Genomic DNA, 27,914 nt, shown 5'->3' with positions numbered 1-27,914 from the left:
ATTGTATATATCTTAATTAGATGATGCAAGAGGAGCAACAAAATGGTGCTACAACATCACAACAGCAATATTCAGAAAATAATATTTTGGAAATAATCTGTACAACTTGGGGGGGAATTGGAGGTAGAACGAAAGTTAGAGAAAAATGAGGGAAGGGGTAACAAGTTTTACAAGAATGTACTTGTTACCTTACTTATGTAACTGTAACCTCTCTGTAAATTACCTTGACAATAAAAAAATATGATGCTAAGTAAAATGAACTCTAAGACATGGACACAGAGGTTTATTTGCTTTCCTGTTGTTGTTTTTTAATGTACTATGTGATTTCTGGTGTCCTTTGTGTGTTTTACCTCATATGGTTTATCCCTTGTTGCCACTGTATGTGATTTGGTACCCTGGCTATTTTTATATGTGAATTATTTTATATATGAATATATATAATAAGGAATTATTTTATATATGAATTAGGGAAAATAAGGGGAACAACAAAATGGTGAGACAAAGGACAAGGGAGGAAAACCAATGCAACAGTGATACTCACAAGACATGATGTTGGAAATGATTTGTGCAATTTAGGAGGGGGGAAAGTGGGAGAAAAATGAGGGAAGAGATAACAAGTTCCACAAGAAATGTTTTTTATTACCTTACTTATGTAACTGTAACCCTTCTGTACATCACCTTGACAATAAAAAATAAATATTTTTAAAAAGAGCAAAAAAACCCTATCAAATATATCATGAAATTGACCTAATTAAGGACTCTGGGAATGTGGGTCACTATCTGAAAAACAAAGTAAAAGGTCTTGAGTGTGTGACTCAAGTGACAAGAGTATCACTAGCAAACATAAGGTGTTCAATTCAATCCTAAATACCACCCCAAAATATCCTGATAGGTAGCAGTTAGTCACACGTGAAGGGGAAATGCAACCCAGGGAAATGCAAATGGAACCTAAAATGGTCTAAAAAAAAACTATTGTAATTAAGTCTACTTACAAGTAATCAGTCTCACAAACTGGACCTAGAAATAGGAGTTTCTTATAAGCAATACAATAAGTACTGAACCTCAAAGTCTAACTGTAATGGTGTTCTCACCCAGATACAACCTATTTTCAGTCTATTGAAAGTGTATGTGTAACAGGTATTTAAACTGTTTCTGCCTCCATTAATTAACTAAAAGCAGGAGAAAGGCATGCCATCACCACCTCCATTTTGTGTTTTCTCTTAGAAACCATGCTTTCCTTAGTCATATTACAATCACCTTGACACATAGCACCAAATCCTTAGACAATGGCTTTCAGTGGATGAAAAGGATGCAACTTACCCAAATATATACCAACCTTCACAACTTCCTCTAGCCTGTCTTGCCTTGAATTCTTTCTGTTTTCACCCATTCATGAAGAGTTTAAAGTTATTTCCATCTCAATGGAAAAGGCAAAGTTTAATATTCTCTTTCTGTCTCTTCTTACTGTGACTTCTGGAGGTAGATGTGATGAAAGGTGGAGCTTGACTTTGTCGTGTGTATGTGTGTGTGTGTGTGTGTGTGTGTGTGTGTGTGTGTGTGTGTGTGTGTGTGTGTGTGTATATTAGTTTGCCTTCTATTTCATATGTCTGAGTAAGGCTGTTATTCTCAAATGTAATTAAATTTCCCTGCCCTCTCATCTATCCTGCCTTAATTGTGATTTATATAGGACAGGAAGATAATTTCAAGGTTAACATCAATATTAAAAACAATGCACCAATTAAATTCATTTTAATAGGATACTTATTTTCAATTATTGGTTAGTATTGTAGGATGATATAGCTATTTTTCCATTTTGCTTATGTGGTGAAATGCTACCAGTCATATGAAACATTATTTTATTATTGCAAATTTTGAGAAATGAATCATAAAAACATTTGTGAAAAACTTGAAAATAAGGAGGAATAAACATTGATAATATATTATAACATGAAGGTGTATTAGCTTAACAATTTTATGATGAATGATGAACCAATATATGTTAATAGATACTAATTAACCCTTTGAAGTATAAGTAATAGCAACATCGTTAAAATACAATTTCAATATATGTGTGTGTAACTCTAAGAGGTGCTTAAAAACTTCTGGCTTGTTATTTATTTATTTAGAAACATTGTTTTCTTACTTGGAGCTGTGACTTAACTAAAAGAAGAATAAAAGCTGGGCATCTAATATCTCTTCCATTTTGTATCTATGTCCTTTGTTGAGTCATTTGTCTTCTACAATAGCTTTGCAGTCATCCTGAAATCCAGGAAGGCCTGAACCACCTGTCAGTTGTCCATGACTCTTACTGGCACAATACTCCTCACGGTCATCCCGAGAAAACAGAATCTCAGGCCACTATTGAAGCCACCTCTGACCACCTATGAACATGCATTACCTGCTATTGTTTTGCCTATGCATACTTTCCCCATTCCCAGCACAAAATTCTCTGTTTAACCTATGACAAATTTCTGTACCCAAAGGGCTTGCTGAAGATATGAAATAAGATATGATACGAAGATAAGAAATGCTGTCTTCTGGTTGCTGCCTTATAATCAATTTCCATTCTCTTCCCTCCACTAGCACATAGAGTGATTGGGGTAGTTTAATACATGAAACTCCTGGAGTCTTGGACTGGGGTTCAGAAACTTTCACTCTCTATGTCTCTGTCTCTGTCTCTCTGTCTCTCTCTATCTCTCTGTCTGTTTGTCTCTCTCTCTCTCTCTCTCTCTCTGGTAGTACATTTAAATGCTACACAGTAGTTAGCAATCATACTACTAATAGAAATAAAATTTAATAGTCTTTGACCCAATTATTTCTTTTTCAGTAACATCACTCTTAAGAAATTATTTTAAAACATGGCATGTCAGGATAAAATAAAGGTGTCTACCAACTCATGTTCACTGTAGTACTATTCATAATAGCCCTAGCATGGAAATAACACAGATTTCCTTACAATCAATGAGTGGATCAAGAATGATTTGTACTTATTAGCATACCTTAATTATACAAAGAGGTTTCACTGTAATATTTCCATAGATTTATATACTTTTTAATATGCATTTTGGATTGTAAAGATACTGTACAGAAGGGTTGCAGTAAGTTACAGAGTGAGGTAATGGGTACATTTCCTATCCAGTATCGTTACCCCTCCCCTTGGGTTTTCCCTTACCATCCCTTCCGTCCCCACCTCCTCAACTCCTCCCTCCCCTCCCCGAAGTAGGAAAGTTCCTTTGATTTCCCCCTCTCTTCCCTCCCACCTCCACAACTAACCCCCATTGTAAAGTTCATTTTCAACATAGTGTTTTGTACATCTCATTGTTACAACGGGTCGACCTATATCCTTATTTAAGCATTTTGTTTATTCCCTTCCCCTTCCCAAATTGGAGCAATGTGTAGACAAGATACAGGGCACGGACATCAAATACAGTGAAAACAGGGGTTATACCATGGGAGAGGAACATACAACATAGTGTCTTGTACATCTCATTATTACAGTGAGACCCAATTATTTTTATGCCATGAGTTTCTCCAGGAAAAAAAATTAGTCTTATTTGAACATTTTTATAACTTCTAAAGATGGGTGAAAAGATACCTAAAATTTACATGGAATACAAAATTGTGAATCCATTTATGAGAAATCAACTGCAATAAGATAGTATGATAGAAAATAAAGTTTTAAAGAAGAGGAGTCCTATTCCATTTGGTCTCACGCAAGTATATAAGAAATAGATATAACATGTCAACTTCTTTGTGTAACTAATTAAAGTAATTTTTAACAAAAAAAGTTTAAAAAATAAGAATCTTTAAAATAAGCAGTTGCTAGAGATTTGAGCCTTTAAGTATTAGGAAGCCAAAATTGTTGAATGGTTATTATTGATTGCCACTTGGGGGTAGTTAATTGTGAAGAACAGCTGAGATTTGCCAAGGTGATTTTGTCCATTTATTCTGACAAGATTACTCTGTGACAGCTGGCAGACTACATTTGATATCCTGGTTGTTTAAAAGATAATAAAAAGCATATTATCTTGAAGTGATTATAGCAATATATACAAAACATAATGTGAGAGCTCAGTCTCAACTCTGAATAATGATAGGATGCTTGCTGTCTTATCATGAGAAAGGGAATCAGAGTGAACTTTCAATTGCAAGCTGAGATTGAGAAGAAAGCTGAATAAATACTAAGAGATGAGACGTGAAAAGAATGGTAAAATCAGGCCTGATTCATAGACATCCATCTTTAGCTGGATTCTACTAGTTTGGCCCATTTTCTAAAATTTATTACTCAGGTTCAGGGATGGCAATAGTTCCCCCAAGGAGACCATTTCAGTATATACATTATTTTCCCCTAATTTTCAAGACTATATCCTCTTTTTAAAATATATCTGAGCAATACTAGGAACTATTCAGGATTTAATGAGTCTGGTTTTCTGCCCTGTGGGGTGGGAAAGCTAGCCTGAATAAACATACCCTAAAGCAGCATAGATTCAAGCAGAGGAGGTGAGCAGCATGGCTGCTTTCCTGTGTTCCAGCTCTGAAGGACTGCACTTAGCTCCAGGAAGTAATTGTGCTGTATCTTTGAAGGGGCAATGAGAATTGTAGGAAAGGGGGGACGACAACACAAGGAAGCCAGTAGGACAAAGGAGCATCCACTATTTTCAGCTTTGACTAAGCCACAGAATCAAGAAGACAATTTGATAAAGAGATTCTACATAAATATTCTAGTATAAATAAGTAAGAATGCAGTGTTTAAAAATATATCAAGAATCAGATAATAGCTGTGTACAAGTGGCTCATGCCTGCAGTTTTCTTTACTCAGGATGTTGAGACCTAGAAATTTGTGGTTTAAAGCCAGCCTAGGTAGAAAAGTCATCAAAACTCATCAAGCAAATTGCTGGACTGGAGGGTTTGATTTGATTGGTTATGCTCCAGCCATGAGTAATCAAGCATAAGGTACTAAGTTCAAAACTCCATACCAGCACACACACACACACACACACACACACACACACACACACACACACACACACACACACACACACACACACACACACACCAGGTAATGATTATTCCATATCCAGCTTTCAAACATTTTGCTAGAGCTTAAATTATAGTGAGTGAATTCCCTAATTTCTAAGGCATAATTTTGTTTTCTATAAAAATTCAAATACTTCAAAAGTCAGTGGAAGGTTTATTTTTTAGGGCAGCAGAGATGTTTCCCAGTGATTAATTTCTGCCCTTTATTCATTTTCTCCCTATTTATTTTCTTAATGAAATACAAATATGATGAAGTAAAGCAAAATTCTTTTGAATGAGTATCTTATTTATTTACTTATGACTGTACAATATTTATTCACTATATGGGGCTTTCTAAAAAATTTCTGATATATAAGATTATTTCTTTGTTGCTTTGTATGTCCCTCCCCCACGGTATAACCCCTGCTTTCACTATATTTGATGTCAGTATAATTTGTGGAAGGGAAGGGAAAAAACAAATCGTTTAGGGATACAGGTGGACCCATTGCAACAATGAGATGTACAAGTCGTTATGTCGAAAACGAACTTTACAACTTTGGTGGTGGGGGAGGAGGATGGGGTGGGGGGTCCAGGGGGAGGATGGGAAAGGATGGGAAGGGGAAACAAAGGAGGAGGCTACAATGCTTGACAAGAAATGTACTCATTATCTTGCCCATGTAATTGTAACCCCTCTGTCCAGTATTTTCACAATAAAAGCAAAAAACCCAAAAAATTAAAAAAATCTGATATAAACATAAAGCTACAATATTAATTAATAAAGTAAGTTCTACTGTAGAGAATGGAGATGATTCTAAAGAGAGTGGGGTGTGGAGAGGGAGAAGGAGAAGGACTGTCTGAAAGGAGTTAGAGTTTGGTACCTACGAATCTTACTCAACAAAGGCAAAGCAATATCACTTGTTAAATTAAGTTAAATGTTTCCTAGACTGAAGGAAAATCCAATCGCAATTGTTATTAGATGGCCAATCTTTTTTATTAAGGTTACAAAAGACTTCAATAGGGCCCTTTGCTATATAAAATAGGGGACGGGTATTATTTATCATTGTCCAAAAACCATGTAATATCACATCTGGCAGCTTGGTGCTTTGTAATAGGCTGAATAATGTCTTCTGAAAGGTAACTGCATCTTATTTTTTTGGCAAAGGGAATGCACAAATGCAGTTAACTAACCAAATTTGAGAAGGTGTTCCTATTTTATGCAGATGTTGATAAGAGATTGACAAGCAAATCAAAAGAGGGAGTAGCAGATGTGATGACAGAAGAAAGAAATGAATGATTGTAGGAAGGTGCCCAGGTGCCAAGGGGCACAGGCACCTTCCCAGGGTAGAGGAATCAAGGAAGGCTACTGTTTCCTGGAGACTCCAGAAAGAGCAAGCACAGCTAACATCTTCCTGTAATGGAGTGAAACCAATTTTAAACTTTGGCATCAGGAACTGTAAGAAAATCCCTTTGTATTGCCAACAAGATTGAGATAAATTTCACACCAGTGTAAAGGGAACCAGTGCATGTTTCCTGACAAATGTGAGTCCCCGGATATTTTGCCCAGGTCTGGGACCCTGGGACACTTGACCTCAGAGAGTGAAGTGGAGATCTCAGCTGATGGATAACCAGAAAGCTGAGCAAAGGGGTACTTAAAATTCTGAAGGATGACTTTTTTCATTTGACGCCACTAGGTCTCAGCTGAGATTTACTCATCCTTTTATTCATCTTTTACAAAAGCAGGAGTTTGGGAATTAGGGGCTGGGATCAGCAAATGAGGGTGAGTTTAGCAAAGGTTTTCCATTTCTCTAGTGCCCAGTCTCATTCTGATTGACACCCTGTCTTCATGTTTCCATTCTGTAATTGAATAGAGTCTACCTGTGATTACTGTTTCAGACCAGAGTGTGGGTCACAAAGTATAATTTGCTTGGTCTTATCACGGCTTTGCTAAATCACAATCTGGGTCTTTGGAGGTGGAGTAGAAAACACTCTGTCATCCTTGTTAGCTACTCTCAATCCACTGGCAGTTGGGAGCCACTGAAAGGTTTTGAGCAGTTACCTCTTGTTGGGTTTTATACAAGAAATACAGAAACTCATTTCCCTAAATAATAATCCAGTGACTGGCCAGGAATCATATTGACTGAGAGGGTAGAGTGATTTGTAAAAGACCACTAAGTCAGCAAGTAGGGTGACAATTTCTGGTTCCTCAGCCAATGAACTTCCTATGCCATCGGTAATTCTTCTAGTTACCTCTCAGAGATGTCTACATAAAATCAAAGCAACGAATCTTTCTTGACCTACTTGAATGTTTGTATTTTTCTACACCTCAAACTGATTAGAACTGAGATGTTAATTTATTAGAGAATCAGAGATTACCTTCTCAGTGTTGCAGCTAAACCACAGAGTGAGGGAGAAAATGGCCTCCATTCCTGTGTGGGGACCCAGACCTATGTTGGATTGCTGACCCTGGAATGGTTGAATTTTTACATCTCCCTTGCCAGGGCAGCTCTTGTCCCATTGTACAGGGCTCAGTGTGCCATTGACATGCAAACTGAACCTTGGGAATCAGCAGACAAGGTGACATTCTCATGAACAGAAAGAACTGGAAGAAGAGAGATTTAAAGATCTATATAAATGAACTGTTTGAAATCTGAAATTAAAAAATACTACCCATGCTTAAAGGATTCATTAAGGTAAAGAAATGATACTTTTCTAACATAGTACATCATAAACCTTGGGAGCCGGAGGCTTAGTTCAGTGAAACAGCACCTTTATAGTGTGTGAGGCCCTGAGTTTAAACGCCAATACTGTGAAACAAACAAACAACTACCAAGCAACCCAACAGGCAGAAAAGCAACTATCTAGAAAAACCAGTATTTGGTATAAAACCAAGCTCAGTCCCACCCTTGGTACTGCACAGACTATTGTGTATTTCCATGCCTGGAAGACAGCTCTCATTGTTTGACACAAGAACTTTTTGGGATACATCATGTCCAACTGTACTGCTACATGGCCTGTGATGTTGCTACCTGGCCTGGAGATTGAACCAGTATTGTAGGTATAAGGATGGTTTCCATTTTAATCTCATTGACCAAAATATAAATTTGGGGAATTACTTCCCAAATAAAATTATTGTTTGTGGAGCATGGGTACACCTGTGCTCCACAAACAATAATATTAAACAGTGATATTTTGTCTTTAGAAATAAAAGAGAGAAATACTTAAATATGATGGACTTCATGTATAGAAGCCATAAAGGTTATAGGAATATTTTTGTAAATGCTTAAATCTGATTATCCAAAACAAACAGCAACAACAACAAAGCACAAGCTAGATTTAAATTGAGAAATTGAGAAAGCAATTGTTTCTAATTCTAATTTATTTTATAGAAATAGTTTATATTTTTGATCAATAGTATTTTTCTTTTTAAAACTATGACACTTGCAGAAAACAACGTAAAATGAACACAGAAACTGAAATTACAACCAAAGTTGTAGGATAAAGTTTTAGGATAACCAACCCAAACTTTAAAACAGTATTTAATTTGGTATACAATATCAGGTACAATGTGATATTTGAATCATGTATAACTTGGATTGTGATCAACACTGGGTAATTAACATATTATCACCTAATGATTTAATGTTTCTTTGTAGTGATGAATTCAAATTTCTCTTATCTACATATCCTGAGTTCATTACTGTTATTGTACATGTACAAAAGCTGTGCTGTTGTTCATCAGAACTTAGGCTTCCATACTTACTGATCACCTCCTCTTTGTAATTATTTTCTTACTTTCAACTCATGAAATCTACTTTAAGAATCTGTTATCTAAATATGCTATTTAAATGTATTCTCCAACTGCATTCATGTTTTGCAAATGGCAGGTTTCACTCTTATTTATGACTATTCCATGTCACATTTCCCTTTTGTACATACATCTCTTCATGTACCTTTAGTTGGATTCTATGTTCTTCTAATTGTGAACATAAAATGCTTAAGAATAGAAAACAAAACAAACCAAAAAATGTGCAAAGAAACAGCCTATTTAATGGAACAAATACTTGTAAAGAAGAATACATTAGAATACATCAGACAAATGGTTAATGTCTAGAATAAATAACAAATTAAAATGACTAATGGCAATAATACTCTTAACTCAATTAAAAATTAGCTAACGATCTCAAAATAAAACATAAATGTAGCCAACACACAAATAAAAGAAAATTCCCAAATTATTAAGGAATTGAGAATGAAAGACTACAATGGGATCCTATATCTTTCAATGAGACTAGCTATTATCAGAGACAACTTCCACAAAGCTTAAAACAAAATCAACCTACCTTTTCTAAGTGATTCAACTTTATTTTGTAAGTACTTTGTATTGTACTCAATTTCTCACATTCTTGCTTACCTTTTCTACTCAAGGCTGATATTTTATCATTTGAGCCACATCTGTACTTCTGGCTTTTTGTTGGTTAGTTGAAGATAAGAGTTTCTCTAATTTGCTCAGGCTGGCTTACAGTGTCCCTCCTCAGATTTCACCCTCTTGAGTTGCAAGGGTAAACAGGCAATGCCACCACTTCCTGTTTTAGGACCCAACTTCTTATTAGTTTATATTCTCATAGTTTGGACCTTATATAAATGTTTTAAATACATTGATTTGAACATTTTTGGTATGTATACGTTTCATGAGCACACACAGAAGAGTATCTGATACTTTTACAGGGATTTTTCCATTGAGGGCCGTTCAAATCATGCTGCACTTGTACTAAATTAGATACAGATCAAGAACACTGTTGAATGCTTATCTTCCACCCTCTTGCACATATGTCAAGTTTATATAATCTTCAAAAATATGCTTTGAGTTTTGGGGTTTTGTTTTCACTAGTTTTAGAAGTTTCAAAACTGAGGTTCAACAAAAATATGCAGCTTTATTGTTTCATACTGAGGTAGGGTGAAGACATTGACCTAGATTTAAACTCTAGTCCTTTCCCTAAAATGGGAGAGAGGGAATGACAAAGAAGGATTTGACAAACCTGGGGAGGATATGGGCCATATCTGTAAACATGGATAAGCACAAATAGCATCAGCTATGAAGACTTTGTTACATCCCTTTACTTCTCCGTGTGCAAACTTGTATATATCTCATCTCAGACCAACTGTTGTCTTTTTCTTTCTGGCTTCCTTCATGCTAAAACCTGCTTTTTCTTTACAAATTTAATAATCTCTGTTAAGCACTGTGTCTAAACTGATGATTGAAGTATATAGCTATGCCTTCTTGAAACGTATGGTCTAGTAAAGTATAATGGTATATTAATATCCAACAACATACAGTTCCCAAGATGGTCCTGAAACACCTTCTGAACAAGCTAATATTTTCATGTTTTTGAGATTTTTTTAGCATCTTGGTCTTAACCAAGAATTATTATTTCATTTTAAATCCATAGATCTCCTGTGTGTTTGGAGTTGCAATATCCTCCAACTTCTCATGAGGCAAAAGCATTATACAACCCAGTGTCTTTAACTCAGACATATTTAGAATAGTGGTCAAAGTTAAAATAACTATATAATTATTAGCTAAACTATATATCATCTTTCCCTCTTCAATTTCCCTTTATTTTGAAAATATATCTAAATTTTATTCTACCTGCATGGGAGGTGCACAACATAAGATTATTATTTTCAAAAAAATGTAATCTAACAAGAGACTTTTTCTTCATTGCTGTTTTTTTTTGGTTTTGTTTATTCATTTATCTGTTATTGGGAGGGTAAAAGTGTAGCACACAAAGGGAGGGACAAAGACTGAAAAATGGAGAGACTGAGGGAAAGGATAACATTGTCTGAATGTACTCTTTCTCTGACTTATGTAACTGTAACCTCTCTGTACATAACCTTTATAATAACAATTAAAAAGTAAAAAAAATAGAAATCTAAGTTTAATATTAGTTCTATTTTATTTTTCAATTCTTATTGAAATTGACTTTGAATAATCTCCTTCAAATAAATCCTTTATTTTTGTCACAATGATATGAAGCCAATTAAAAATACTCATGTTTCCACTAAAGCTTGGAGGGAGTGTATGAAATACTGGTTCTTGTTCTTGCTGGAAGACAAAGAGGGAAAAGAAAGCAATACTTTTCTGATAGGGTGGACTACAGGATTACAATGGATGTGTACATTACCTTTTCTCTTTAGAATACTTATCAACATCTCAGATAAACTACATTGGCATTTATAGCTTGAGATGCCAGGTAGAGATGACAAGCCCTTTTCTATTGAAAAGGGAAGGAGAGACTAGCTTACTGATCCTCTCTGCTGTGGTGACCTGCTTCCTATCTAGCCCCTACCCACATTTTACCCTTATCTTGGCCTATAGATGAATTCTGCCTGGTTATGCGGGGACCCGTCTCATTCCTGATTGCTGACAATTTGTGGCCCCTGTTTATCCCAGTAGATAAATGTGTCTTGGATAATAGAGTGGAATAAATTTATCTGTACTATAGTTGAAGGTGATATTTTTTAGCTTCCTCTTTCTCAATTCTCTTAATCAAGGTTGATCATATATAATTGTGAATTGTTTTAATTTTTGTTGGCATGGAGCTAGCAATAAAGAAATTTAATAGGTATTACTAACAAGTCTGGGAAGTTGTGAACTTCTAATTAAGAAATTGTTAGTCTCCTAAATAGGAGGGGGTCCAGAGTGTTGCTCATCTGCTAAAATGGAAACACACACAAATATTTTAATTTTTGATATATTTCTTCCAGTATTAGAGTCTCACAGACTTCTCTTCCTTGTATAGCATAAAATCTCAGTCCTCTGAATTGGAGCCTCTGGCATAGCTAGAATTACAGGTATGATCTACCAGCACCACCTCTAAAAATACTTTTTAAGACAGAAGTTTTATGAATTCAAGTTAAAGCAATCCTATATAACAAAGTAAATCAAACATATTAAAAATAAGGAACTAGCCAGGTGTTGGTGGCTCATGCCTATAATCCTAGCTACTCAGGAGATTGAGATCTGAGGATCTTGGCTCAAAGCCAGCCACAGCAGGAAAGTCCATGAGACTCTTATCTCCAATAAACCACCAGAAAACTGGAAGCTCAAGTGGCAGAGCATTCACCTTGAGCTGAAGAGCTCAGGGACAGGGCTCAGACCCAGAGTTCAAGCCCCACAACCGACAAAACAAAACAAACAAAACAAAACAAAAACAACAACAAAGGAACTAGAATGAATAGGAAAAAGGTGAGAAAGCACTCATGAAATTCAATGCATATCCTATAAATTTAAGAAAAATGAGGGAAAGACTGGAATTGGGAGGTATGAGAGAGTGATGGAAAGGGTGACATTGATCAAGATTAATTGTATTCATATACTACTTTGTTGACATGGCAACTTATTTGTACAACTACTTAGAGATAAAATAAAAAAAAATGAGATAGAACTACCATGTGCTCCTGATATACCACTTCTAGGTATGTACTTAAAGACAGCATGTCAGCATACATGAGAGATACTTGACACCCACATTTATAGCAGCCCTATTCACAATAATCAAGCTACGGAATCTGTACAGAATTAAATCATGTTTGGGGGAAGTAGATGGAAGTAAAGATCATATTACGTAAATGAAGCAGACTGAGAGAGACAGTACTGTATGTTTTCTTTCCTGTGTGTTTTCTTTCCTACCATTAAGAGGGAAAAACTGGGAGAAAACAAAAGGAGAAGTGACATTGTTCAAAAAGCAATGCAGTCATTACCTGACTTATGTAACGGTAACCCCACTGAACATCACCTTTACAATAACAATTAAAAAAAACAAATGCAGATTTTTAAGTGTCAAAGAATAACAAGGAAGATGCTGTCATTGAGTCTACTGCTGTCAACTGTCTGTGGAGATGTCAGTGCTAATATGCTTAAAATAGATACATAAATGAAAATAATTATAGCTGTAAATACACTAAAATATTCACTGTTGCTGTATTTGAATTAACTTACATGACCGACTTAGTCTATGTGTTACTGTCACAGAATGCCAGGGATCAGGTAGTTATAAAGAGTAGAGATTAACTTTTTTTCAGTTCTGGAAGTTGAAAAGTCTGAGATCAAGGATTCCATGTGTGGTGAGGATCTTGGCATTCTATCATCACATGACATAATGTCAAGACAGCAACCAAGAAAAAGAAGATGGTTGTACTTTGCTTAGCAATCCCACAGACAATGACAGCATTAGTGTCTTCTACACTCATGGCCTTGTTACCTGTGAAAGGCATACCTCTCAACACTGCGTACTGGAGATTTAATTTCCAACCATGAACTTCAAGGTCACACTGAAAACACAGCAATGACCCTATGTGACAGGTGCTAGGGCCAACGCAATGGGCAACATAGACAAGAAATGTTAATGGGAATTTGGCTGCTCGTATGTTTACTCTAGTTTGTATGAGAATTTAGAGTTTCTACAAGTTTGAATATTTCTCTTGCTTCTGATTTTGTTTCCATTGTTAATCAGTCAACTTGTCTGCAGCCATTTTGATGTCCCTCCCTCTGAAAAGAATGAATTGCAAAAAATGTGAAACAAGAACTCTGCAGGGACCCATAGGGAGGGGAAAGGGGAAAGGAGAGAGTGACCCAGGGTAGAGCATTATACATGGTCCAAGTGCTTCATACACAGGTATAAAAATAGACAAAGAACCTGTTAAAACTTGTTTAGAAAGGGGTAAGGGTTGTGAAAAAGAGTAATAAAAGCAATGAATTTAACCTAAGCATATTATATGAATGTGTGGATACATTACATCTTGGTACAATTAATGCACCAGATGGGAATATTAAAATGTAAACCCCAGACAGTGTGTGGTTATCTGAACAAAGGGGCAGAATGACAGGTTACCAGTGAGAAGGTTTCATTTTGTTCCATTTGGATATAATAGTTTTCCTCCAATTTAACAGAAAGTTATAAATATATTTTTAAAATCTTTAGAGATGCAGCACTCGATGAATAAACATTTCAAAGTAAATCTTGCATCGCTGCTTATTTCTGGTCACAGTTTTGCTGCTTGGTGTCAACATCTAGAATAATTAAAAGAGGAAGGTGTTTCATTTTTTGAGAAGAGGTCTGTCTACATAAAAAATATTCCATACTCGTTTTATGTTCCTAACTAAACTAAGAAAGTTACTTTTTTTCCTACATATGAAAATAAATACTTCAATTTTGTCTCTGTGTCTAGACAGCTTAGATTTCCCTTTGGAGAGCATATTAATTGTCTAGAAAAACTAAGAAGAACATGAAAATGAGTTTTATAGCTATTTCCTGACTCAATTCACTATTTTAATACAGAACAGGTTCATGTCATTTTATAACCAACCTAAAAACTAGATATGGTCATTATTATGTTCAGGCCAAGGCAATATTTTTTAAAAGCATTAATAAGAAAAAAAACAGGAAAAAAACAAATTGTTTGAATAAAGATACAGATTGACCCATTGCAACAATGAGATGTACAAGACGCTATGTAAAATGAACTTTACAATTTAGCCGGGGGGGGGGGGGCAGAGGGTGGTGAGGGGGGTGGCAGGGGTGGAGAGGAAGTAGTTGTGAAGATGGGAGGGAAGGGTGGGTAGGGGGAAAAAAAGGAGGTGGCAACAATGCTTGGTAAGAAATGTACTCATTACCTTGCTCATGTGATTGTAACCCCTCTGTACAGCATTTTCACAATAAAAAAACTTATTAAAAGAAACAGGAACAAATTTAAACATACTTGAGAGTATGTTTATAATCCTTTTTATAATCTCTTCCCCAATAAAAACTATCTGGAAAGATTTGTACTTGAAAGCACACAAAACTTTTGTTTTTGCTTGTTTTTCATTGTCATTCTCTTCAGCTTTTATACAAGAATACAAAGTAGAAGTTTCTTCACAGGAAAATAAAACCCATACTAGGCAACAATTATCTTTAAATACATATCCAGAGGTATGGGATATGGCTGCTTACATGCTGTTTTCTCATTTATTTAGTCCAGTTCCCTTGGGGGGGGGGGGTCCACGGCTTCAGCCCGGGTCCTGCATGAGTTGTGACTGCGGTGATAATCAGTGAGGGATGGAAGGATTCCAGATGTACCTCCAGCTGTTCACGTTGAGGAAGGATAGCAAACACCAGCAGGCTCCACAGAGAGTTGGCTGAGGAAAAACTTCCTCAGTTACATTATTGAAAAGTATCCACCTGAAAGATGGAAAGAATTCTCAAGCAGTGGCACATTTGTAGCAAAGTTCACTAGAGCTTCTTTATACATAAGCAACACATGGCTTTTCTCAGCAACATTTATCAGCTGTGATAGGAAGCCTGTCACTTCCTATATTTTCCCATTTCTCATTACTATAATGAAATGTCTGAGACAAGATAACTTTATAAAGCAAAGAGGTTCTCTCAGCTCACATTTCTGGAAGATGGAACTGGACTTTGCTCCACTTTAGTAGAGATCTCAGTGCACAGTGTCTAAATGGTATGAGTGTTTGGAAACGTGAGATCACGTCATCACACAGGAAACCAAAGGGGAACCAGCAGATGGTGGAGCAGACTCGGGTGTTTATAGCAGTTCAATCTGAGAGGAATAGGAGTCCCCAGGAGAACTTGTTCCTTTCAGTGGGCAGTGCCACCAGCAACCTACTAACTTTCCAAGACTTCGAAAACCTGATATTTACCTTGGAGGACAATTGTGCTTAAGGAAGGAGAAAAAGATGGCTTTCCATGGAATCTGTTCAGACTCAATATCCAGTGTGTTGACTTTCAGTTTCGCCTAGTCAGGAACTTCCTCATTTGTCCATCTTCAGGTGAATGTTGCATCCTTCTTGAGGAAAAGCAGGACTGTTCTCTTCTTTCAATGAGGAATGCAATTATGATCTAGGTCTTCTTCCATCCTTCTATCTCTGATCAGCACGTTTTACATTTTGCCTTGTTCAGCTTATGACATTCTATAATGAGAAATACCACATACAATAATGCCAAATGTTCTATATGCTAAAGGAGTTAGTAAATGGTGCCAGGAAGATATATCTTCTTTAACTTTGTGTGTGTGTGTGTGTGTGTGTGTGTGTGTGTGTGTGTGTGTGTGTGTGTGTGCGTGGGCATGTGCCTGTCCTGGGGCTTGAACTCTGGGCCTGGGTACTTTCTTGAGCTGTTTTTACTCAAGGGCTCTACCATTGGAGCCACAGCTTTATTTCCAGCATTGTTTATTTTTAATTTTATTTTTTAATTTTATATTTATATTTTTTACTTTTATAGAGATTTTTATGTTTTGGTGCTTAATTGAGATAATTATCTAATGGACTTTTCTTCCCTGACTAGTTTTGAACTGCTACCCTCAGATTTCAGAACCCTGAGTAGCTAGTATTCTAGGTGTGAACCACCAACACCCAAGGCTCTCCCTTAATTTTTTTTTAAATTTTGCCCCTTGCCTAATCCATAAAAATGGAACAAAACTAATAAGAACATAAAAGATTTTTTAACTCTTCTTCATTATACAGAGAGTTCTTTGAGGCTTCCATGCTCTCTTACTTTCTCCCAGAATGCCGCTGGGCATTTTTAGTAGAGGCAAGCAGATGTGAATTTGCGTTTTTTATCTCTGTATTCTTCATCTAGTGCAAATCAGCTCACAGAAAAACTTCCCTCACCCCATTATCATGCCTAAATCCAGACTGCAGCTGGGCAGTGAATCACTGTCCAAAGTGTGACGATGATAAAGGTATAAGTCAATTCAAAAACACTCCCTGGATTTTCCCAACAGCTGTATTCCACAGGCCTTTCTCTCTCCTGGCTGAGTTACTTATCTTGAGCTCCAAAGTTCATCATGATTTTCTGTAAACTCTCAAAACTCCCTAATCATTTCTGATTAAGTTTTTGTGATGGCAGCTATGTGATAAAAAATGAACCTTATTGATGTTACATAATTGTCTGTAAGTACATGTTCATATGCTAAGAAGTGAGTAGGTCTTCAAATAGAGGTAGGAGAAACCTAGACGACACATTTTATAGGAAATGAAGGGTACTCTTGGGGTTGTGATGCTGTATGGAAAATCATATGTAGAAGGGGCTGATTTTCTTAGGTCATTGAACATTAATGAGCTCAAGATTCATGGAGGCTTTCATTTAGGGTTACAATTAAATAAGGCTAATGCGATTTATTTGTAAGTGAAAGAGCAAATCATTGGTAAACTTGTGCTGATTCATTAAGTACCAATTTAAGTCTAGTATCACATTAATACCATACTCCTGTTCAGGGAGACAGATGGAATCAGCACTGCACAAAACTGTAGAATATCAAGCCTGATCTTGTCAAATATAAGGAAGAACACTGAGCAGATGCAAGAAGAGACATACCATCTCTTGTTCATGGGAACTCCCCTTTCTGCCCAATTCAAATCCATAGACAGAAATGTTCTCTGTAGAAGTTCTTAGAGAAAATTGCTGCACAGACTAGACTTTGACTTACTCTGCTAAATGGGTTTAGCAGGGATCCACAAATACGTAATGAGCAGGTTTAATTTTTGTGTTTTTGCCAAGGAGAGTCCAGAAACTATTTCTTCCTGTGACCAAAGGGATTTCTGGTTTTCATGACTGAGAACTGAAATGATTTTACGTTTCGCAGAGGCTCTCTTTCTGAACCCTCTTCTCTATTATTAAATTAGCCATGCTTTGGAATTTTAAAAAGGCCAATTGCCAACTAAAACAAACTCTGGCATATGTGTTCTGATGCTAATGGCTAACCAGAATATGTCTTTATCTTTCTCAATAACGAGTTTTATTTTTCTTTCACCGTAAGGAAATATAATTCAATAAGTAAATCCATTAGATTGCCAGTTAGGGCTTAGGAATTTCAAGTAAAATAATTCCACTTTAAAATATACTGTACTTCATGGACAAAAGAGGCTGTTTTGTTTTACGAATAAGAGAAAGGAGAACAAAACTACCATAACATGTAGGGTTAAAAAACAGTTTAGTGGTAAAGTGGAGGTCACTTAGATGTCATGAATTTTCTCAGGAATAGCAGCAATATGAATGATCTAATTTTTTCCCCATAAAATGTGACAAGAAATGGTTGAACATTTGCTAGGAAAGATTCATAATTAAAAGCACTCTGGAATATTTGGTTAAAATTTACTTCTCTCATAGCTTTCTCACACTTTCCTCTACCAATGTCAAACTCTCCCTTTGTGGCTGATTTTGTTTTTGCTGGCCTGCTCAAAAAGCTTTCTTGTTGCTTAACTGTTGGAATAACCCATGAGACTCTAACCCCTAAATGCAGATCTGGACAGTCTGTGGTTTCTACCATGCTCTACAGATTTATTTATTAAACTCTTGGTATCAGAGATGGGATGTCTCTACAATAAACCTCAAAATAAATATAATCAGCCTTTTGGGAATAGGAGAGCATTACTGAGCAGAATGCAGAAGCCTTAGCAGGCCCCTAGGTGAATAATGGAAGCTTAAAGTCAAGTGGAAAATGTTACACTGGAAATTAGAGCAAAGGAGAATTTCATTGTATGGTATGTGTGTGTTGTAGGTGAGGGATTTAACAAAAACTAATACCTGCTATTTTGTGGAAAAGGAATATAGACCGAAGGAATTGATTGAGCTAAGGACACTTCCAGGCAGAGTATAGAAAATGTCAAATAATATTTTAGTTGCAATATCACATGTTGCAGAGGAATATAAATTGTGTATTTCCTAATTTCTGCTAGATATATAGAAGAAAGATATACAAGTCAAGACTTTAAATTTGATTATAAAACGCCTAAGAAAATTTCCCCAACTGAAACAAAAATGCCTTAGGGAAAAGATAAAATGCTGAGTTCTGCCAGGAAAATGTGGCTTCCAGGCAGGTCAGAGATAAAGTCAAGATCATGACTCTGAAACCTTTGTGGAGGAATTTAGAAGGCTTTAAGTTGGTGCTTCTTAGACTCCTTGACATAGATAAAAGGCAAAGACCTTTTAAGGGTCTCTGGCTGTTCCCTGAAGATTCTCTTCTTTAAATAATATGTGCTTTAAGACTATTAGGAGATTGTCATATTGGAGCTTCATGAAAATTCAAAGTAGAGAAAGATTTACTTTAAAAAATTTAGGTGCCTTTTCCTAACATCACATTCCCTTAGATATGTATTTTAATGTTTTTTTCTTTCATGCATTTGTTTCTAACACATTTATAAGATTATTTCTTTGTTGCTTTGTATGTCCCTCCCCCACAGTATAACCCCTGCTTTCACTATATTTGATGTTGGTATAATTTGTGGAGGAGATGGGGAAAAACAAGTCGTTTAAGGATACAGGTGGACCTGTTGCAACAATGAGAAGTACAAGTTGTCATTTCGAAAACAAACTTTACAACTTTGGTGGGGCGGGGGGAGGCTGGGAAGGGATGTGAGGGGTAAACAAAAGAGGCTGCAATGCTTGATAAGAAATGTACTCATCTGAAGAGCTCAGGGACAAGCGCCCAGGCCCAGAGTTCAAGCCCCACAACCGCCAAAAAAAAAAAAAAAAAGAAATGTACTCATTATCTTACCAATGTAATTGTAACCTCTCTGTACAGTATGTTCACAAAAAATAAAAATTAAAATTAAAAAAAATTTTAGGTGCCATGGTTTCCCTTATTTGCAATAACTATTGTATGTCTGAGACAAGCAGAAAAGGTCAGATAACTTGATTAGGTGAAATGAACCCAAGATAAGTATTCAAATGTTTTTTCTTTCATGCGATTGTTTCTAACATATTTATAAAATGATTTTTTTGTTGCTTTTATGTCCCTCCCCCACGGTATAACCCCTGCTCTCACTGTATTTGATGTTGGTATAATTTGTGGAGGGGAAGGGCAAAAACAAATTGTTTAAATAGGGATACAGGTGGACCCTTTGCAACAATGAGATGTACAAGTCATTATGTCAAAAAAAAACGAACTTTACAACTTTGCCTGGAGCAAAGTTGTTTGCCTGGGGGTGGGGGAAGATGGGAAGGGTTGGGAAGGGGAAACAAAGGAGGAGGCAACAATGCTTGATAAGAAATGTCCTCTTTAACTTGCCCATGTAATTGTAACCCCTCTGTGCGCTATTTTCACAATTAAAAAAAAAAGAAGGCAAAAAAATTTAGTTGTAACTTTTTCATGTATTTTGAAAGATGCACAAAATTTTGAATGACATCTTCAATAACATGACACCTTTGGAACCCCAAATTGCTAAAGATGCCTGTTAGACTGAAAAAGTTATGTAGCCAAGAAAGTAATCACACTGCTTAAATACTCAAACAAGAGCTAAGTTTACGGAAAGGAAAGAGTGATTCCACATTGAAATCGAAGTCTGCAAGGCAGGGATACAAAGCCTGAACAAGGAGTTGGCAGCCTGTACTCAGCTGGGCATCAGTCTTTCTGTAGGCCAGTGGTCATACACTCTCTCTTCTTTTGCCTTTTTCTGTTTCCTGTTTCTCTTTTCAAGTGTGTAGACTGTATATTTATTCAGAGCTCACTTCTTCTAAAGCGCTTGAGCTTAGCATATTTTTATTTTTTTTGCTGTAAGCATCTGAAACTCTTCATAACATTTGAGTAAGCAGCATTGCATGTGAATTTTGCCAATAAATTTTGTCCTGGGAGTACAATACTTTGAGTTCTTCCAGTTACTAAAATATAGTTTCTATTGTAAGATATTAGAAGAAGAGACAGGGAGCTCAGTCTTACAATTTCTAAATTAAACATTACATTTATATACTAAGATGTTAAAAATACATGTTAAAATCCTAACCCCAAGAAAATGGTTTTCATGAGGGGAACTCTGGGTGGGGATCGGTGAATGGGATTGTTATTTTTGTTAAAATAAAAACAGTCCCTAAAAAGGATCCTGACTTCTCTCCCTGTTCAGATTCAGTGAGACAGATGAGTTCTAAAGAAGTACACTCTAGCCACAACTACCACAACAAAAACATGAATCTATTGATGCCCCTATATCAGACTTGTAAATCTTTAGGAGTAGGAAAAATATATTCATGGTGCTTATAAACCACATAATCGATAGTATTTTGTCATAGCAGCTTAAATAGATTGAAACATTGCTTCACAAGGATAGTAGAGTTTGAGTGAGTCTATAAGTTATGTATCCAAGTATGGACTCACACAATTCTCTTCTCACTACTACCTTGATCAGATTTAAGAACTATGTGTACACTTCCCTTATCTTGTTTCTCCTTTGAAATAACAATTAAAATCCCAACTTTACATATGAGGAGAAAGAAAACAAAGGTAAGGCTGAAATATAGTCTCTCTCTGTGTCCAGCAAGGAAACATGTGATGCCCTGCTTCCATTCATTGGCATTTAAGAAAAATCCCTCTCTTGGGATAAGATGTTTTTACATATTTCACAACACAATGGTTAAGAAATTGGCTTTGGGAGTTAGAAGAAACTGTCTCAATTTACACTATGATCCCCACTTAAGTCTGTGACTGAATCACTCTGAACCTTGGTTTCCTTTAATAGTATTAATCACACAGTGCTGTGGGCAGAAATTAAAATAATGTCTACATGATATAATGGCTATAACATATTAATACATAGTAGATATTAGTTTTTATTATAAGCCAGTCATCAGTGGCTTAGTCTCAAATCCACCCTACAGCTTGCATATTTATTCTTTCAAAATTGGGTTACCATTTCTTCTCAAGTCTCACCCCCTTTGTGCCTAATTTTTTTAATCTGGTCTATTTTTCTGGATTCACATTTTATTCTGAGGAACCTCCCTCCCTCCCTCTCTTCTACCTTCTCTCTCTGTTTCTCTGCCTTCATCCCTCCCTTTCATTTATTCATATTTGCTGGTAACGTCATACCTACTCGCTTCCTTTCTTATGACTCACATGCTCATCAGTTTTCTACTATGGCCTCAGTATCCTGCTCTTCACTACTGTCTTAAAAATGGGTCAGCCCATTACTTGGTGCTCAGCCTCCTGAAAGTCCTTCACTTAGAGCCCACAAGCTCAACGTATTTTATTGAAAGGCCTAAATATTCTCCTTTTATACTACATAGACTAAGGCCATGCCCCACCTAATGCTTGTTCTGTTGGTGGAAAATTGCAGCCATTTTGAACTCTCTTTCAACTGCCAAGATGAATATTCTCAATCAGCCACAACCTCCCTCATCAGACTCTGAGAGTCACCAACCCTACTCAGTTGTACTTGAGGATAACATAATACAAATAAATTCTGAGGAGCTCAGGTTTCTTCTCTCTTAGACTAGGGAGATTCTAGAGAAAGTACAAATAGGCCCAGTGAGGGATCAAGTTCTTAGGTGTGGGGATGAAAGTAAACAGAGGGACTTTCTCTTCCAAGCAATATTGGGCTAAGATAATGGGAGATCATCAGTGAGGAAATATTAAGTAGGCTCAATGGAAAAGGCCTTCACAGAGAACTTGAAAGAACCTAGGATAAAATTTATTCCAGGGGTCACAGGGTAAGTGTTGATGCCATTTTTAGGAAAGGGAGTTGACAAATGGAACATAATTCGATTAAAGGTTCATTGAGAGAGTTAAAATTTGAAGTCATATAATAATAACCTGATGTACATCTCTTAGTAGGAGGCTGAAATGCATGACTTGTACTGTATGATGAATTGAGGAAAGTTTAAGTGTTGGAATTCAACATTACAATAAGAACCACATGAAAGAATGAGAAACAAAAAAAGATGAAAAATAAAAAAAGCTCAGTGGTAGAATGCACATACCTGAGCAGCAAAAGTAAGAAGATGAAGTGGCAGAAACTTGGAAGGAGTGAATGTTGATGGCAGAGGAGGAGCATATTAATAGGTCTGTCTAGAAAGTAGGTTTTGCGTAGACTAGATGATCTGTAGGAACAAATGTAGCAGAAAGGTCAAGAAGGAAAAAATCTGAGAAATAATCACTGAATTTTAAACAAGATCATGGCAGTCTGCCAATTCAGTTCCCTAAATGGATGAAAGCCAGCTTTCGTGTGATGAAGAAGAGTGGTGAAAAATTAGACAGTAAAAATTGTATTTCTAGTATCTTGAATCATTAATCTTAATGTAGTCCCATCATTCACTTGACTTTTGGAGTTGCTAGAGACATTAGTGATAGCATAATTCAATATTTCAGAGTTTTAAAAAATCCAGCTTGTTGACAGTAAAATTTCTGCAATTTAAATTCCAGGGACTTTTGGAGAACTCACTGTTTCAGGGAATAATTTACTCATTTATTTAAATGTCCTTTTGACTAACCTAATGCCATGAGTAGTAGAATTGATACATAGTTCTCTTGGTGTTGGTTTAGTCTTGAGTGTGCTTTGAGTATCTATGGAGTTCATGCCTCCTTATGTTCAGATATTGACTTTAAAATATCCCATGATAGATTTTTTTAGTGCTATATTTAAGATTCATTTTTAAAATGCTTTGGTTAATGGGCCTCACAGTCACTTTCGTCTTTCAAATTTTCATGGAAGTTAACAGTAGTTTCGTTTTTTTTTGCCTATTGTAAAAATGCGAAACCAAGAAAAGTAGATGATATCAATAAAGGGAGTAGATGAAAGTATAGCAGGCCAACAACCATTCCATGGGATTTTTTCATACATATTCAATTTAAAAAGGAAGTAAAATTCATATAATCCCTGATTCCACGTGGCGTTTGTGTTGTTGTATGTGTTTCTATGACTCCTGTTCTGCGAAACCTAGGAGTTGTATTATACAAGTCACACAAGTAAAATGGACTAACATTTTTCTTATTGTATTTTTTTTTATTGTGAAAATACTGTACAGAGGGGTTACAATTACAGAGGGGCTACAATTACATGGGCAAGATAATGAGTACATTTCTTATCAAGCATTGTAGCCTCCTCCTTTGTTTCCCCTTCGCATCCCTTCCCATCCTTCCCCCTGCCCCCCCCACCCAATCCTCTCCCTACCCCCCCCGCCCCCCCACCCCTCCCACACCAAAGTTGTAAAGTTCATTTTTCGACATAATGACTTGTACATCTCATTGTTGTAATGGGTCCACCTGTACTAACATTTTTTATAAGTGAAGTCTCAAATGAGCTTACACTTTTGATGGGCCATGTCTACTGTTTGCTTATAGTCATGCTGATATCTATCTGGAGAAGAGTAGGACACGTGAAGTGACATTTCCATCTGAAAAGACTAAATTTCACACCAGTTTGCAAGATGAGATTTTAGTTGATCTGAAAAAGTTCTTGATATTTTCATAACTTGTGTTTTTTACTTGAATTCCTAAGAAAGAATTAGTCATCCATCTGGTGATCTATAATGACCCAGTTAAAAAAAATGTTACTATTCTTGAAGATTTGGGTTCTTTAACTGTATAAGGACCAATGCAGAATCAAACTTTCTCTGAGGTTCTCCCATCTATGTAAGGACTTGAACAGAATTTCAGCAAAGTGGAAATCACTAACTTAGCTCTGTCATCTACTTAAAGGTCCTTCTAGTTGTGACTTCTAGTTTTTTCCTTTAACCTCCTTGTTTAAGAATACTAAGTATTCAAATCTAGATCTGAATACTAACTATATCTGATACTAAGTGTCTGGCCATTCTGCTGGCCAATGTGGGAGGAAAGAGAAAGGAGCATTGAATAGAATCTGCTTCAAAGACAGAATTCTTATAATATTGTAAAACATTAAATTACAGAATAGCCTATATGTTCTAATTTGAGAGTAATGCATCTTCTATATTTTATGCAGCTTCTTACTCAACTGACATGGTGCTAATTTTTCTGTGCAAATTACATAGGTCTTGTTGAACATTCATCCAAATGCAGCATTACCCAATTCTGTACTATTACTATGAAAATGAAAGGCTATATAAATCTATTTTTAGTTATAAATAAATTAATAAGGCACATATATTCTTTATAGATGCAAGGAGTCCAGCTGCCAAGAAGATTATAACACATGCCTAAAAAAGTAAGAAAATGTACCCAAGGTCAGAGTGCTAATGAACGCCAAGTTAAAAATTCACACAGGCCATTTGGAACAAGGTAATATTCTTGATTCTATGTTTCTCTGAATTTAAAACTTTTATTTTGGTACTTAAGACTGAACTATTTTCATGTTCCATTTTTCCCTATGATGGCAAGAGCCTAGAAGATGGTAGTGAAGGTTTATGATTTTTTTTTTACCCTAATTAAAAACAGGTTTGTTTAGACAAAAAGTTATTTAACTTCAAGTTTAGGCAACTTTTCCAGCTTATTCCATTATGTATAGTTTTAACATCTAACATACTTGAAATAAATCCAGTGAGACAGGATGGAGGAAGGCACTGAAGAGTAACACAGTCATATTAAAATTTTACTAAAGAAATAATCTTGATGAATTTCAAAATTTGGCAGTTTTGTGTTTACACTATAGGAGTTACAGGAGGGAAGTAGGAGGTAGGTTGCTTTTTATGCCTGTTTTTGCACGTGTCATTGTTACATAATACCATAATTCCTGGATGTGAGGAAACATCACAAACCACTCCTTGTAGATCATTATAAAGGTTAGAGAAACACACCCTGAAGAATCGTTTTATGTTATGTACAAATGTTGTTCTCTCTTTTAAAATAATAGTACCATTTATATTCTAAGAACAAAAACTAATAAGTGCATGTATGTGTGCATATGTATAGGTATATGTATGATTAGTTTATGGTATGAGAAATTACAACCAAGCATCTAAAAATCAGTTGGTTCAGTTAACATTGTTGGATTTAAACAGAAAGTTTGTGTTTATAATTTTCTTAAAAAGGAAAATAAATGTTAGCATGATGAGAAAATATGGGAACACTTATACATTGAAGGCAGGAACATCAATTTTTTTTCCCGCTGCTGTGAAAAATAGCTTTGTAGTTCTAAAAAAGTTAAGCAAAGGTTTAACGTTAATATGACCTCATATAATTTAAAGAATTGAAAATAGTTGTTTAAGAAAAACACAGATTTGTACACAGATACTCATAACAGCATTATTGATAATGTCTTAGAAAGTAGAAATACTCAATATTCAAATATTTATGGACAGAGGAAAGGAAAATTTTTACTTTAAAAAGACAATAGAACCAGGCACTGGTGGCTCATACCTAAAATCCTAGCTACTCAGGAGGCTGAGATCTGAGGATCACCGTTCAAAACCAGCCCTGGCAGGAAAAGTCCAGGAGACTTTTATCTCCAATAAACCACAAGAAAACCAGAAGTGGTGCTGTGGCTCAAGTAGTAGAGTACTAGTCTTGAGTTAAAGCCCCATGACAAAAAAAAAATTTGAGGATTGCAGTTCAAAGCCAGCTAGGCAGGATAGTCAGTGAGACTCTTTTTTTTCTGGGGGGGGGGTCCAGTCATGGGGCCTGAACTCTGGGCCTGGGCGCTATCCCTCAGCTCTTCAGCTCAAGGCTAGTGCTCTACCACTTGAACGCCAGCGCCACTTCCGGCTTTTTTCTTGTTTCTTATGTGGTGCTGAGGAATCGAACCCAGGGCCTCAGGCATACAAGGCAAGCGCTCTACCACTGAACCACTTTCCCAGCCCCAGTGAGACCCTTATCTCCAATTAACCACCAGAAAACTGAAAATAGCTCAATTAATAGAGTGCTTGCCTTGAGCTGAAGAGCTCAGGGACAGTGTCCAGGCCCAGTAAGTAACTGCCAGTAAGTAAATAAAAAATAAACAAAATATATAAATAAAATTTAAAAACTAAATAAATAAAATAAAATGAAGCCAGACCCTGGTGGCTCACTCCTGTAATCATAGCTACTCATGAGTCTGAGATCTGAGGGTCAAGGTTCACAGCCAGCCTGGCCAGGAAAGTCCATGACACTCTTATCTCCAATTAACCAACAGAAAAACAGAAAGTGGTGCTGTGGCACAAGTGGTAGAGCTCCAGCCTTGAGCTGAAGAGCTGAGGGACAGCGCCCAGGCACAGAGTTCAAGCACCATGACTAACAAAAATAAAATAATAAGTAAATGAATAAATAAATAAATAAAAGATAATAGAACTTTTTTTCAGTCAGGGAAAGAAACAAGGTGCAGATACATGCCATAACATGGATGGACCTAGAAAGCATTGTAGGACATAAAAGGTTACTATGAGTATATCAATATGAAATATCTAGAACAGGTAAATGCTTGGGTGAAAAAACTAGGCTAATAATCAATGAAGGGTACTGGGGCACGGATCAGATTTTATGTTTGTTTATGTGGTGCTGAGGAATAGAACTCAGGGCCTCATGCATGCAAGGCAAGCACTCTAACACTGAGCCACCTTCCCAGCCCAATATTTTATTTTTGATGATGGAAATACTTGGGGATCACAGCTGCTCTGATCCTACAATGGACATGAAATAAATACAAATTATTCACTCTAGAAATATTAATGCTAAATTATGTGACTTTTACCTCAATTAAAATCAGTTTTGCTTATATAAAAAGCTGTTTAAGCTAAATATTTTGGCAAACTTTCCAGACTACTCTATTGCATGAGTTTTCTTAAAAAAATATATTTCACAAAATATAGTGTCTAAGGTAAAAAGAAACTAGTAGACACATGAAGAATAGACACATGAAGAAATGCTCAACCTCTCTAACCATAAAAGAAATGCAAATTAAAACAACATTGAGATACCACCTCATCTCAGTTAGAATGGCTATAATCAAGAACTCTAATAACAACAGATGCTGGAGGGGATGTGGACAGAAGGGAACCTTACTTCATTGTTGGTGAGAGTGTAAACTTGTTCAACCACTTTGGAAAGTAATATGGAAGTTCCTCAAAAGACTCCACATAGAGCTCCCCTATGACCCAGCACTCCGACTTTTGAGCATTTACCCAAATGTTCACAAACAAGACCACACTAAAGCTACCAGCACCACTATGTTTATTGCAGCATTATTT

Source organism: Dipodomys merriami, unplaced genomic scaffold, assembly GCF_024711535.1.
Source record: "Dipodomys merriami isolate MVZ:Mamm:240054 unplaced genomic scaffold, mDipMer1.0.p SCAF_4, whole genome shotgun sequence".
Lineage (NCBI taxonomy): Eukaryota > Metazoa > Chordata > Mammalia > Rodentia > Heteromyidae > Dipodomys > Dipodomys merriami.
The sequence above is the reverse complement of the archived record's forward strand: the minus strand, read 5'-3'. Positions refer to the sequence as shown.